The 13,828-nt window shown below is 43.7% G+C and overlaps 1 long non-coding RNA gene across 5 annotated transcripts in view; it reads left to right on the forward strand.

Moving 5' to 3' along the window:
• Positions 1–5,843: 5,843 nt before the first annotated feature.
• LOC120102192 (uncharacterized) overlaps positions 5,844–13,828 on the forward strand; it is a 37,833-nt gene continuing 29,848 nt past the window's right edge. For 4 of the 5 annotated variants that reach the window (XR_010065714.1, XR_010065716.1, XR_010065713.1 and 1 more), the window contains exon 1: positions 5,844–7,266. This is a non-coding gene — a long non-coding RNA (uncharacterized LOC120102192). The remainder of the gene's footprint in view (positions 7,267–13,828) is intronic. The other variant, XR_010065712.1, reaches the window with a different exon arrangement.

Consider the following 13,828-nt stretch of genomic DNA (forward strand, 5'->3'; position numbering starts at 1 on the left):
CATGTAACGATCTTGTGGTAGAACTCCTTTATGTAAGGACTTGGTTGTTTTATTTCATTTTATTCTCTCTCTGTGTGTGCATGTATATATACGTATATGTTTACATCCTTCATGTGAATATGTATGTCTATGTATGGTGTATGTATATGTAAATAATCTGTTTATGCTGTATATGAAATTGTGTGTCTGCATGTTCATGATGTGTATGTATGTCTGCATTTGTGCATTATGTGTGTGTTTTTTCTATGTTTGTGTGTGATGTGTGTGTCTGTGTATGGTTTATGTGTATGATGTGTGTATGTGCATGATGTGTGTGCTTGTATATGTGTATGAATATGTGTGTGTGACGTGTGTGTCTGTGTATGGTATGTGTGTATGATGTGTGTATGTGCATGATGTATGTGCTTGTGTGTGTCTGTATGGTGTGTTTATATGCATATGGTGTGTGCATGTTGTGTGTGAGTATGTGTTGTTTGTATGGTATGTGAATACTGCATTGAGGCCACTTGTGTGTGCATGATATATATGTGGGGTTTGTGTATGGTATGTGTGTAGGACATGTATGGTATGTGTTTTTGTATGATTTATGTGTGCACGTAGCAGGGTGCACATGCAGAGATTGGGAGGAGATCCTCCCCGTACCAATTCTCTCCTTTTACATGGGTTCCTGAAACTGAACTCCGATTTCAAGGCAAGGGATTTATTTACCTTTCGAGACTTCTCTGGACCGCTTTTTAAGTACTTTTTAAATGGAGGGTTTTCCAAATTACTGTTCTGGGTTTTTTCCCCTTTGTTTTTCTTATCTTTTTCTAGGGGAATTTGGTGGGGAAAATTCTGTAGCTTTCTTGTTTTTTAACTTTTCCAAACATCCATATTGTTCTTCAGATATTGCCATAGGCTGAATGGGTTTCAGGACATGTTCCAGTCGATTAGGTTTTGAGCACAAGATGTGTTTTCAATTATTCCTGTGGAAGGCTCTTCTGAATACTTTGAAGACCCTGGGTTTGAACTCTGGCTTTGATAGATTTTATTTTATTTTTGATATAGATTTTGACACACACCAATCTCCTTTGCTTGGAAGATTCTATGATCTCTACATAGTTTTCTTACATCTGTTATAGTAATATTAATATTAGTCACTGGAAATGATATCAGAGGAATAATATCTTTACAGTGTGAAATGTTTCTGCTCTCTTCATTCCCTCCAGGATGTTCACACTGGGTGTGACAGAGTGTTCTACCTGGCATGCAAGAATGGCATGGTGCAACTGCATTACAAAAATGAACAAATGTACATTTAGTTAATCTGAGATTTCTTAAATTGTCACTTCATAGAGCAAAGAGGTTATGGACGGAAGATCTGAGTAATGATGGGTACCGGTTTTTGTTGTTGTTGCTGTTGTTAGGGTTGTTGTTGTTGTTGTCATCGTCATTGTTGCTCTGTGTGTTTTTGGTGTCAGGGGAAGGCTGTTGTGTTCTCACAGGGAAGGAGGGTGTTATCTATAACTGAGTTAAATAGTATGTCGAAGGTTTTTGTTGATGAGGAATTTCCTTTGGGTTGGAAGACCACAGGAATGGAAACTGAGTGTGAATGGTAGGAGAGCTTGCCCTAGTCTGGACTGCATCCTGGGAGAGGGATGGGAGCGTGGAAGTTGCTTCAGAAAAGGATGGAAACATTGTATCTGTAGCCAGGAAGCAGAGAAAGATGGGTGTTGTTTCTAAGCTTTCTTTCTTCTTTGTATGCAGTGCAAGCCTGAGCCCAGGGAATGGTGGTATCTATATTTGGGGTGGGTCTTCCCTCCTTAATTAATCTAATCAAGATACTTTTTCAGAAACATGCCTGGTGACTGTTTCCTGGATGGTTGTAGATAGCATCAGATTGACAGCTAATAGTATGCATCACAGCTGGTCCCTGGACGCTTTAACATGGAACGGTGGGTGTTGAGTTGGTGCAGAGGTGACAGTTCTTGATCAAGAACTTTGAATTTAGCTAGAGCTTTTAATTTATGGAGCTAGAGTCCACAGAAACAGTACGTGTGTAATTTACCACATGTCAGTTAAGACAGAGAGGATAGAGAATAACTAGATATATGAAAATGGGTTGAAGAAAACTGCTTAGGTGTCCTTGAAGACTACATATGAAGGAGGATACACTATGCCATCGTGAAAGCATTAGGCATTCTCTTAACTCTGCAGTACAGGGGTGAATTTGGAATACCCCAAGCACATCAGTGTCCCCATGGGAATGGGGAAAAAGTAACATACAACCAAACATCGGAGGCCAGAATCAGTGGCCTTACACTTCCAGAGAATGTGTCCTTAAGGAAGACTGAGCATTGAACTTTGTCCCCCAGGAAGGAATCACCTCATTTCTTATTTTGTTATCATTTTGGTAAGGTTGAATAGACAAATCCCTTGTTGTAAAGATGTCATTCTGCTGGTTGATGTTTTACCCTTTTTGGATGGTATGTTTGAGAAGCCTTCTGGTTTTTTGTCTGAAAAGGAAACTGGAGAACATGCAGCTGGGCAACTCTGACCTGATCCTCTTTGTACTGCTCCCCAACCTGTGGAGAGATCCTCTCCTAGCTGGCACTCTCTCTTTCTCTTTGGGGAGGTTGGGAGGCTATGAATCTTATACAGGTTTTGGCAGTGCAACTGAGGGCTTACCTTCAGAACCGGTGTGGAGGACTCTTGGAAAACGTGTCTCTGGGAATGTGAGGGCCTTTCCCTTTGGAAAAGAGTCAGACAGAGGGAGTATCTAAGGAGGGGCTCTTCAGGGCCTATGAAGTGGCCTCTTAGTGATTCTGTGTGGAAGTCTGTAGCCCTGACAAGTGGTTCATGTGTGTCAGATTTCAAGCAGCTGAACTCTTCTGGAATGTACTTTGGGATCATAAACTATATTAAAAGGAAGTTTTTGTTGTTTTCTCCTCTGTTATTTGCCTCTTTTATAGGGGATGAGGAAATTAAAAACTCTCCATCTGAAGTGAGTGCTTCGCCAAAAGGTGACACAGAAAAGACATAGAGCAAATAAGGTACTACATGTGCAGATCTGCAGGTTAAAAGCCAGGCTCTCCCATCACAGGCTCCTCACTTCATCCCAGACCTCCTCCCTCCTGCCTTCGGATCTCCACATATAGACAGCCCTTATCATATGGAATTTCTGTAAATTTAGAACCTTTGTTCTCCCTTATCTTGTGAAGTTGATTGTGGCCACGATACCAGGAGCCTCCACAGTTGGTTATTTAAGGATGGGATTATTTGTTCGGCTTTTTATCTCCTACTTGAACTTTGTTGTGACTGAAATAAAGCTTAGGCAGCCTCTGGCCCTACCATGACTGATGATGGATGACGCATGTTCTTCGTGTACCTGAGTTGGAAATTTAGATGTTTTGACTTTTCTGGGGAGGGTCAAGTCCCGCAGATGACATACTTGAGGAATACAGCTGCAACAAATGTAGAATGTGGGGACTGAATTCATGAACTTTTTTTTCAAAAACAAGGAAGGTAAGCAGACTCTTCCATTTAGAGAATACAGAGGAGCTACAGAGTTTTTTTTTCTTGAAACCATATTAATATCTGCATTTCTTTGTCTTATTACCCAAACCTCAAAGCTGTACTTTAGCATTACGTGTCAGAAAGGTAAAAGTAACATTTGAGATGTTCTAGAACAAGGCAGAAAAAAACACAGGGACACATTCGTTCCTTGTATTCAGTTTTGAGGTTCTTGCTGTGGCAGTTTGTCTTGTTTAGCAAAATGAAGAGGTAATGATACCAATAAGTGATTTCTTTTCCTTCTTGTCATCCACCTTCTTTATAAAGCGAGTATTTGTAAGAGAAATGTCTCCCCAGTTTCCCTATTAAATTGTAAAGCATATATGATCTAGTGAGGGAAGCCAACTACAGAGTCTAAGACAGTGGAGCATCCCTTAACTAATTCTTTGGTGGAAGAAGGTGGTAATGGCAGAAAAGGTCCCTTTGAAACTCAGTAAATGAAATATCAGGGAGTAATTCCACAGTCACCCTGGTGTTAATTCAGACTCCAACTCTCATCTAGGTCTGCTTTGGCTCCCACAGTGTTTATCTTCATTCATTGGCTGCCACTGTGATGCTACCCTACCCCACTCTGATGTCCTGGACACTCTCCTTTTTCTGTGGCCTCTGCCACCATGCCTGTCCCCAGTCACTCTCCTAAAATTCCAGTCCAGGCTGTTTCTCTCTCCTATAATTCAGGCTCTTGGGGCATAGTTTTTTGGCTCTGTCCTGACTGCAGCATCAAACATAATGTGGTTTAGCGGGTACCCAACCCCAATGAATTAATATTCAGATGGGTTAGTGTGTGGAGGCCAAAGCCAAACCAGACAACCAACAGGAGCCAAATACATACTGGAAAACCAACATAGTGGGTGCCTAAGGATGGAAGGGGTTCCGCAGGGAATCACAGTCCTCGACCCCCAGTAGGCAGTGCTTGCTGGTTAGGATTTTCTTGGTGCAGGGAAATATGGACACAGCATCAAAGCACTTAGTAGGAGTGGGAACCCTTAAACACTGTGTGGAGGGCTTAGTGGAGCTGAGCCTGGGAAGGGAGATTGGGTCAGAGCAGGTGTCCTGGAATGGCTTGTTTGGTAGAGTTCAGATGACTGTCTATTGCAGGGGATGAGCTGTTGGGTCTGGCTGGCTTCCACCATTAATCATTGCCTGACCTAAAGCAAGCCCCTGGGTCTCTTTCTTCATCTGCAATGTGACAAGATAGTTCGGGTTGTAAAGAGATTGAAGAGGAAAGGGAGTTTGGCTGTGAAATCAGTAAGGATGCCTTTTGATCAGCTGCTTCCTTACTGAGTGTTGCCTGCAGTAGGCAATGGGTGGATGCATAGATGGATGGATGCATGTCTTGCTGGATGCATGGATGCTGTATTCATGGATGGATGGATGCATGGCTGACTGGCTGGATGCATGCTGGATGGATGCATAGATGGATGGATGCATGCATGCATAGATGGATGGATGCATGGCTTGCTGGATGCATGCTGGATGGATGCATAGATGGATGGATGGATAGATGTATGCATAGATGGATGGATGCATGGATGGATAGATGGATGCATAGATGGATGCATGGCTTGCTGGATGCATAGGTGGTTGGATGCATGGATGGATGGATGCATAGATGGATGGATGCATGGGTGGGTGCATGCATGGATGCTAATATGATATATGGATGTGAAAGCCTTTCAGACACAAAATAAAAACTGAGGGTATAGGAGTGAGCAAGTCAATTTTGTTCCTTGTCCAGAATAGTCAAAAGAGTTTGGACTGGAGAAGCTTACAACCATACCACTTTTAAATACACGGTTTTAATGTTATTTGTTGAGAATTTCATACATTGATACAGTATATTTCAGTATATCCACGTGAATAATCCCTTGAATACAGCGAAGCCTACTCATGAGTGAGGGGCCACCACTGCAGCATGGTCCACTCACTAGGGACCATACCCCTAAAGAAAATCCTCCCCTAGCAGTTCTCAAGTGACAGAATCTTCTCAGCTGCAGGCAGGGGCTTCAGTGCCCTACCACATCCGTGCGGGAATGTTGAGTGTTTTGCTCTTCTGCTGGACACCAACTGCACTGAGTTTGTGAGTTCAATGACCATATCATGAGAACATGTCATTGTTTTGATCCAACTCCTTCCGACCTTTGGCTCTTAAACTCTTCAACTCTTTCCACCTCTTTTCTTTTCCCTGAGCCTTGAGGGAACTTGATACGGTGGGAGCTTCTGTGGCTGACCTCTCCACAGAGAGTTCATTCTCAATACTCGGACTAGTTATGAATGTGTATTAACTACCATCCACTGTATGAAGATGCTCCCCGAATGACCACCGAGAGCTGTGTTCATCTATGAGCTTGTAACTGGAATAGTTTGATACTATATATCAATTTAAGAAAATAGTAGTTATGGTTCACTCCCAGGGCTTATGAGCCTCTCTGCCATGGTTTCCTGACCAGACTTACAATGCCAGGCAAAAGTTTCCTCTTGTAGTGCAGACCTTGAATCCACCCAGAAAGTGATTGGTGATCCTCATTACATTCCTGCCATTTATGGCGCACCCATGAGTACATCTTGCCAGGGCTTTTGTTATGTAGCCCTGAGTAGTCACAGTGGAGTGAGAATAGTCTGCATAGCATCTTCTAGCATCATAAAGGGTAGCTAGCAGGGGTGGAAGCTTCCTGCTAAGTACTGTGCAGGCAGGTCTGTGTGATTTCTTCAAGTTCTTTGACCTACTTGTGTGGTGTCATCAGCTATAGGATCTTACCATCACATTCTGATGCAATGAGCATCAGAGCAATGAGCAATGAGAATTGACAACTCTGGTATCATCTCTGTGACATCCTCGACCAACAACTTGAGAGCAAGGTGTCCTACATCTAGCTCTGGACTTTTTGAGAACTTGTAGCCAATGGAAGGAGAATTAACCACCTTGTAACGTTCGTTGTAAGTTGGCAAGTAGCTTTTCATATGGCTTTTGTATTTTAATGTTCGTGAACCTTTTACCTACTTGTATGTCTGTGTGAGGCTGTCAGTAGTCCTGGAACTGAAGTTACAAGCAGGAGTGAGTTACCATGGGCGAGTAGGTGCTGGGAATTGAACCCAGGACCTCTGGAAGAGCAGCCTGTGCCCTTAACTGTCCGTCTCTCTGGCCCTTCATATGGCTTTTTCAAATATCCTTAGTGTTAGTTGGTTCTTCTTCATCCTCTTCCCTGCAATCCTAAAGATTTTAAACCAGTGTTTCATTAATGCATTATTTAACTATTGATCTAAATTGGTAGAAAAGATTAAAAAAAAAGCATGGTTTACAAAATTATATTTGTAATTTGAAGAAGGAATTCTAAAGGCGATTATGTTCAAAACGAACATGGGGAAATCCTAAAAAGGATCTGGCCTCCGCCCCCTTGTTGGAACACCTTACCTGTGTTCTGATTTTCTTCTTTTGTTTATTTCTTTGTTTAAGGGTGTCTGCAATTCCTTTTTGTCCACAGTTGAACACTTTCCAGGCCGTTCTGGCATCTGATGAATGTGATTCCTATGCCCTCTTTCTCTATCCTCCCAATGTTCTTCAGTTTTTGGAACTCACCCCAAAGAATCCTACAGTGTCCAGCCGCAGCTTCCTGCTAAGGTGGGATTCTGCCAAGGGGAAGCAAATGATGTGAAGAGAAAAGCCCTGTATTTCAGCCTGACTAACAGTGAGCAGTCGGTGAAGAATCTCTACCAGTGAGTAATGTGGAGTGTGTGACTGTGCTATGCACTGGAAGGACATTTAGGAGGGACACTATCTCTAGTGGTCAGAAACCATTTGATAATAACCTCTGGTGGCTTCTAAGAAAGTCGCTGGTTGAAAACCAAGAGCTAAGCTGGACCTCTGGAGCTTCAGGCTGTCCAATATTTAAAAGATTCCTTCTTTTTCCTGCACTATCTGTCAGGCATAGAAACCAGAACCAGCAGTGATTATATGTTTTTGCAGAACTACTGGAGCTTGCTGTGAAAAACATTGTTCTTGGGGCTACATAAAAATATCCAGGCATAACTAACTGCCTCAGTGGGCACTTTTCAGGTTAATGATTTCTGGAGAGGAGGCATCATGATTCAGTCTTTCAAACAGGTATTGTTAAGGATTAAATTATGAGTAGTATAATGGGGCGGAGGTAGATGAGTCTTTTATTCATCTCAGGTTTCTTTTGGCACCATCACCAGAAATCATGCTGACTGGTTTACCCACAGCGTTGCCAGAGACAAATCCACTTCTTAGTCTCCCCAGTGGGTTATTCTGCTAGTGGTGCAATAGGTTATTCTGCAGGTGTCTGTCCAGTTGGTGCTCCTAAGAGACTATTGACTTCAGGTGGACACTTTTGTCTTTGTATTTTGCAATACTAGCTTAGCCCACAGTAGTTACGTTGTGGCTTCCCATAGTTGCTTCTCAGTCAAACTAGATCATGGGCAGATAGAGTGACAGAGCAAAAATTTGCCGATCACTTTATCTGCAGAGCATTGTGATAAAACCCTTGCAGATATTATCTTAATTAAAACTTTCTCAACTTGTAGGCGGTAAGTATAACTATCTTCCCAGTTTTACCAATAGTCTTACCGAAATTATGAAAGGTGCTTATGTCAGAAGTAAATGGCCGAGCCATAGTCAATACATCTCTGAAGTATGGATACAGGGGTGATCTCTTATGCAGAGTAGATAGGGTGTTTCTTACTTGGATTTCACGTTACCTGGTTGTTTGTATTTTGGTTCATTTTATCAGTCACTCCAGTTACACTCACTCTGCCCCTCTCCTGCAATTTTGATATTTCTGGAAAGCATCAAAGGAGGCAGTGAAGAACCAGAGTGAATGGACAATAGTGTCTGTGTGGTGTGTGTGTGTGTGTGTGTGTGTGTGTGTGTGTGTGTGCAAGCGCGCTTGCACGTGCATGCATGTGCATGCATGTGTGTGTGAGCGGGTGTATGAAGGCCTTTATGGCTCTAGTAGGGAAACACAACTTTCTCCTCACATGCTTTTTGCACACACACACACACAGGCACAGACACACGGGCACACACATGCACACGCACGGCTTCTTACGGCTATGCAGGTACCAATTCTCATTCTAATACTCTGTGATTCTTGGTCCTTCCCAGATGCTGTTGGTGTCCAGGTGCTCTGCCTTTAAAAATCATAGTATTTCAAGCACTCAGCCCTATTTCCAAGGGCTCTACATACAAGTGTCCCCTCCTGTTCTGTGATCCGTACTGAGTCTTGGTTTCCATCTCACCTGCTCTGTAGTGTAGACTCTAGAACAGACTTAGCAGTTGGCCTCTATCCTTTCTCCTCTAACCTCTTACCCTCTAGCTTAAAGACTCTTTCTCCCCAAGTTGTACCTAGAGCCCCTTGGAAGGAGGGCTGAGTGCTTGAAATACTACAATTTTTAAGACACAGGCGTGCGCCAGAAAGGAGCAGCGTGAGACATGACCAGAGTGATTGACAGATTTGGTGTGCCTCACCCTTAATAAAATGAGACAAACTACAGACAATGGAATAACATAAAATGCATGTCAGAATTATCCTACCACTACTCTGAGTGACAACTCTGCTACCTCCCCTTTCAGCGTGGGCTTTGCCTTCCATTCAGTGTTTCCATACTTAACACTGTCTCCTAGGCTTCTTTTCCTGTCAGTATCATTGTCTTTAGGGTTGAAACATTGCATCACACATGCCCAGAGGACAACATTTGTAAACTAAAGTAGCTCAGGATCATGGTCCTAGCTCCCTCTGGATGCTTTGCTGTGCCCCTCCAAGGAGAAGAACATTTTCCTAGTCCTGGAATCTCTTCCTCCAACAGAGGTCATACATTATTCACGTTTGCAGGCCTCTTCTGAAACATAAGCATATTCAGGTAGGGAAGAGAGTAGTTCCTGGGAAGGGATTAGTCACAGGCAGGCCAGCATGTCTGTTCTGTTTTGTGATACAGTTTTTCTTTCTAGGAGACAAATTCAATCTGTGAGCATTCATAAACAACCTCAGTGTGGAGGGTAAATTAACTGTTTAGGTTCCCACCAGGCGATGTGGCAAATGCCAGGATATTGAGTTATGTATCATTAGAAGGCATTTATTTTGCTCCACTCTTGCATGTTTTGTATTTTCTTACTCTTTGAAGCTTTGAAGCTGTCCACTTCCAAACTCAAGAGGTTTCCCAGCTGCAATACCCTGCTATGGGATGGGCTGGGGCTCCAGAGTCTCTTCTTACTGATTGGTTTCAGTTTTTAAAATTACATTACTGTGTGGGAGTTGGGGGTTGGAGCCAGCTGGTGGGGAGGTGTCTGGGTCGGAATCCAGTTTGTCAGAGTTTGTGCTCTCCCCCACCACGTGGATTCTGGGTATAGCTCTAATCTCTTGTAGGTAAGTGGCTTTCCCTGCTAAGTCATTTTTTCAGCCTGGAGTTTTGTCTTCTGTGGTGTGTTTTATTTGCAACCCTAATTTCTATATGCACCAACTGAGGGCAAGAGTTGAAGCTCTGCTGGTAGAACATTGCCTTGAGGACACAAAGCCCAGAGTTTTGACCTTGGTGCCACACAAACAGGGTTTAGTATCACACCTGGTATCCCAGTGTTTGGGAGTTGCAGGCAGGAGGAATAGAAGCTCAAGGTTATCATCAGCTACATGAGACTGTGTCTCAAAAAACGAAAAGAAACCTTAGCAACTGAATATAACAAATCACAGAAGGGACGAACACTGACCTGATTGGGGAGGAGAGGGTTTATTTGGTTTACTGTCCTGGGTCACACAGTGCATTAGGGGAGCCAAGGCAGGAACTAAAGCAAGACAGGAACCTAGAAGGAGGCAGGAACTGGAGCAGAAGCCATGGAGGAACATTATTATTGGCTTGGTTCCTCTGTCTTACTCAGCCTGATTTCTTACACAACCAGAGATGGTACCCTACGGTGGTATCACCCATAGTAAACTGCTCTTCCTCCCACCAATCATTAACAAAGAAGACGCCCCTCCCCCAGACTTGCCTTCAGAGCTGTGTAATTGAGGCAATCTCTTCTCAGGTCTACATCAGGGTAGCAGAATCCAGCCAGTACACCAGAGTATCATGAATACACTTGGGTACAGGTAGTGGCTAGTGGACAGTGCACAGAATGAAAGAGAGGTAGAGAACTGAAGAAAACCTCAACTCTCTTCATTATTGCAGTAGAAACCTAGACTAGAATGATGAATACTTGCCCCAGTGAACAAAGATCTCGTTATATGATTCAGTGAATCTAAATACCTCTTTTTAGCCACTCCCTCTTATTCTTGATTGTTGACTTTTGAGGAAATTACATAGTCTGGAATAATTTGAGCTTTAGTATTTCGTGCAAACACAGGATTGATATCATTGGCTAGGTCCCGTTTTCCAGAGTCATTTTTTTTCTCCATCTTTATTAAATTGGGTATTTTTTATTTACATTTCAATTGTTATTCCCTTTCCTGGTTTCTAGGTCAACATCCCCCTAACACCTTTCCCCTCCCACTCTATATGTGTGTTCCCCTCCCCATCCTCCCCCCATTACCACCCTCCGCACAACAATCACGATCACTGGAGGTTCAGTCTTGGCAGGATGAAGGGCTTCCCCTTCCACTGGTGCCCTTACTAGGCTATTCATTGTTACCTATGCGGTTGGAGCCCAGGGCCAGTCTTTGAGTTGTGACTTAGTCACCTGAAGCTCTGGTTGGTTGGCATTGTTGTTCATATGGGGTTTCAAGCCCCTTCAAGCTCTTTCAGTCCTTTCTCTGATTCCTTTAATGGGGGTCCCATTCTCGGTTCAGTGGTTTGCTGCTGGCCTTCACCTATGCATTTGCCATATTCTGGCTGTGTCTCTCAGGAGAGATCTACATCTAGTTCCTGTCAGTCTGCACTTCTTTGTTTCATCCATCTTATCTAGTTCGGTGGGTGTATATATATGGGCCACATGTGGGGCAGGCTCTGAATGGGCATTCCTTCATCCTTCCAGAGCCTTCCTAACCCGAGCTTTCTCTTAGGGTTAGGAGTCATCTTACACATGGCTGTCCTCTTCACAGCAAGCGTACCATTGACACTGAGATAGTAGGTGACTGGGCTGGCAGGAGTAGTGCCACATCCCAGCAGAAGATCTTAAGTTTCAGGATAGCTGGGACAATCTGGTGAGACTCCTCTAAGAAAAGAGATTCTTGGGAACTAACAGGGTTTCATGGTCTACTCTACAGAGAAAATGAAGATCTGTTCCCAAATACTGATTAATACATTTGTGTCTTACCTATGTTGAACTTTTGCTCAAAAATTGTTTTAGACTTGGTCATTAAAAAGTACTGATAGATCTATCATCCTCTGTCATTAATATATTAGTCAATGTGAATCAGAGTACACAGAGATGTTTGGAAGACAAAGTTTCGTGTTAGCATGAAATTCTTGCCGTGGCTTTGCCAACTTTTGGCTGTATGATCTGAAGATTAGCTAACCTCTCAAAACCAACTTTTTCCTCACTAAGAACTAGCACAGCTACCACCCCTATCTTGCAGAGCACAGTGAAGACTGATAAGCACTGGTGTAGGCTCGGCTTGTAGAAATCAGTACTATTTAAGTGTTTTAGGAATTTTAAGCTTAAGTAAGCTTGAGTCTGATTTAAGTTTTCATTCACGTCGAGAAAGCATAAAATATTCTTGCATTCCATGTTTGCTCTCAAGACAGCCAGGTTTTTGACAGAATATTTGATTTGGGCTTCTGGAGCAGACATATAACCTGATGGCTTTCCATACACAAAGCCAGACAAAAGGCAGCTTATACCAAAGTTCCTATACGGTATTTATCTCAGTTACTTAGAAGCTTTGCTTCTGTTTGACATAGCATGGAAAGTTTGACTTTGATCGTTAAAGTCTTTTGATTTCAATATGAATTCTGAAGGAGGATGAATGGACTGGTTACAATCCACTCTTTCCTCTGTTCTTAGACTAAGCAACCCTGGGATTCTTGGGGCGTGGGCTTTTCACATCAGCAGCAGGCTGGCCCTCGACAATGTCTGGCCAGTCACGGTCAGAGGTGACCATTCCACAGCCTGCTCCTCAGCGCTGGAGCACTCCTTCAACCATGCTGCAGCCCTGGAGATCTGTACTGAGGACAGTTGCAATTATCACAAGGAGAATGGAGAGGATGTAGAATACCCACCAATTGAACCGGGGAAGACCCTGGAAGACCACAGCAGAATCGATGTATTGATGTGTCTTTCAAATCAAAGGATAATTCGTGCTTTGTGGATGTTGGTACCACGTCTCCAGATTCTGATCACGCTTCTCCTTTGCCACACCCAGCACCTGGTAACTGGGCATCCTACCGGGAAACAGAATTGGCTTCTTCGGTCCATCAAATCAAACAGGGGCCACCTGTGGGAGAGGTAGAGGTCGTGGATTTCAAGGACCCAGCATTGGTTTTGGATCCAATGGGCACCAGAACCCCAGCTCCTCCACAGGCAGATGCAGGCTTTCCTAACTCTCTTGGGAACAGAAACACCAGGTCCTATCGAGAGGCATAGCCAGTGCTTTCACAGCCAGATGTTCCCGTCGCTCCTTTGGAAGGAGAAATCCTTCCTAATTACCCCGATTCTGGTACATGCCACCCCTGAGTGGAAGGAGGTATGTGGTAGGACTGGATGACCACGTGAGTTCTAAAGCTCAAGGCAAGTGCATTGAAAAACTGGGCATTTGAGGTTTTGTTTAAAGAAAATATAGCAGAGTTGACAAACTAGATATGGTCATTCACCTGGGCCCATCCCTGTACCGGGCAGGCTGGAACAGGCTGGGGCAGGCTAGGGCAGGCAAGGGCAGGCTGAGACAGAAAGATTGTGTAGGTTCAAGAGTAGCCTGGGCCATATAGAGAATTCTAGGCCAGCCTGGATTATACAGCCAGCTCTCCTCCCAAGTGTAATAAAAATTTTGGTTTGCAAGTTCAGAGAAGGTGAGCCATGTCGAGGCTTCATAGGCATTGCAGGATGGAGGGTACAGCCATTTAGCTTTGTCTGTGGTAGTTAGCTGTGCAGGCTTAGGGAAACATGCTGAAGAGCCTTAGGGAGAGAACATGGTATAGACACCTGTGTCTGCTATTAGTTCTGGTTCTTGTCCCCATAGCTGTGACCTTCAACTCCCCTGAACCACCTTAACCTGGTTCTGTGACTCACTAGCACTAAAGGTAGCAGGAAGAAGGGAGGGGAATGCCCAGAGGGAACAACTTTTCATCCACCCTGATGGACTGGGAAACTGGTCCTAGATTCATCCTCCCCCAC

Source organism: Rattus norvegicus, chromosome 4 (assembly GCF_036323735.1).
Source record: "Rattus norvegicus strain BN/NHsdMcwi chromosome 4, GRCr8, whole genome shotgun sequence".
Taxonomy (NCBI): Eukaryota; Metazoa; Chordata; class Mammalia; order Rodentia; family Muridae; genus Rattus; species Rattus norvegicus.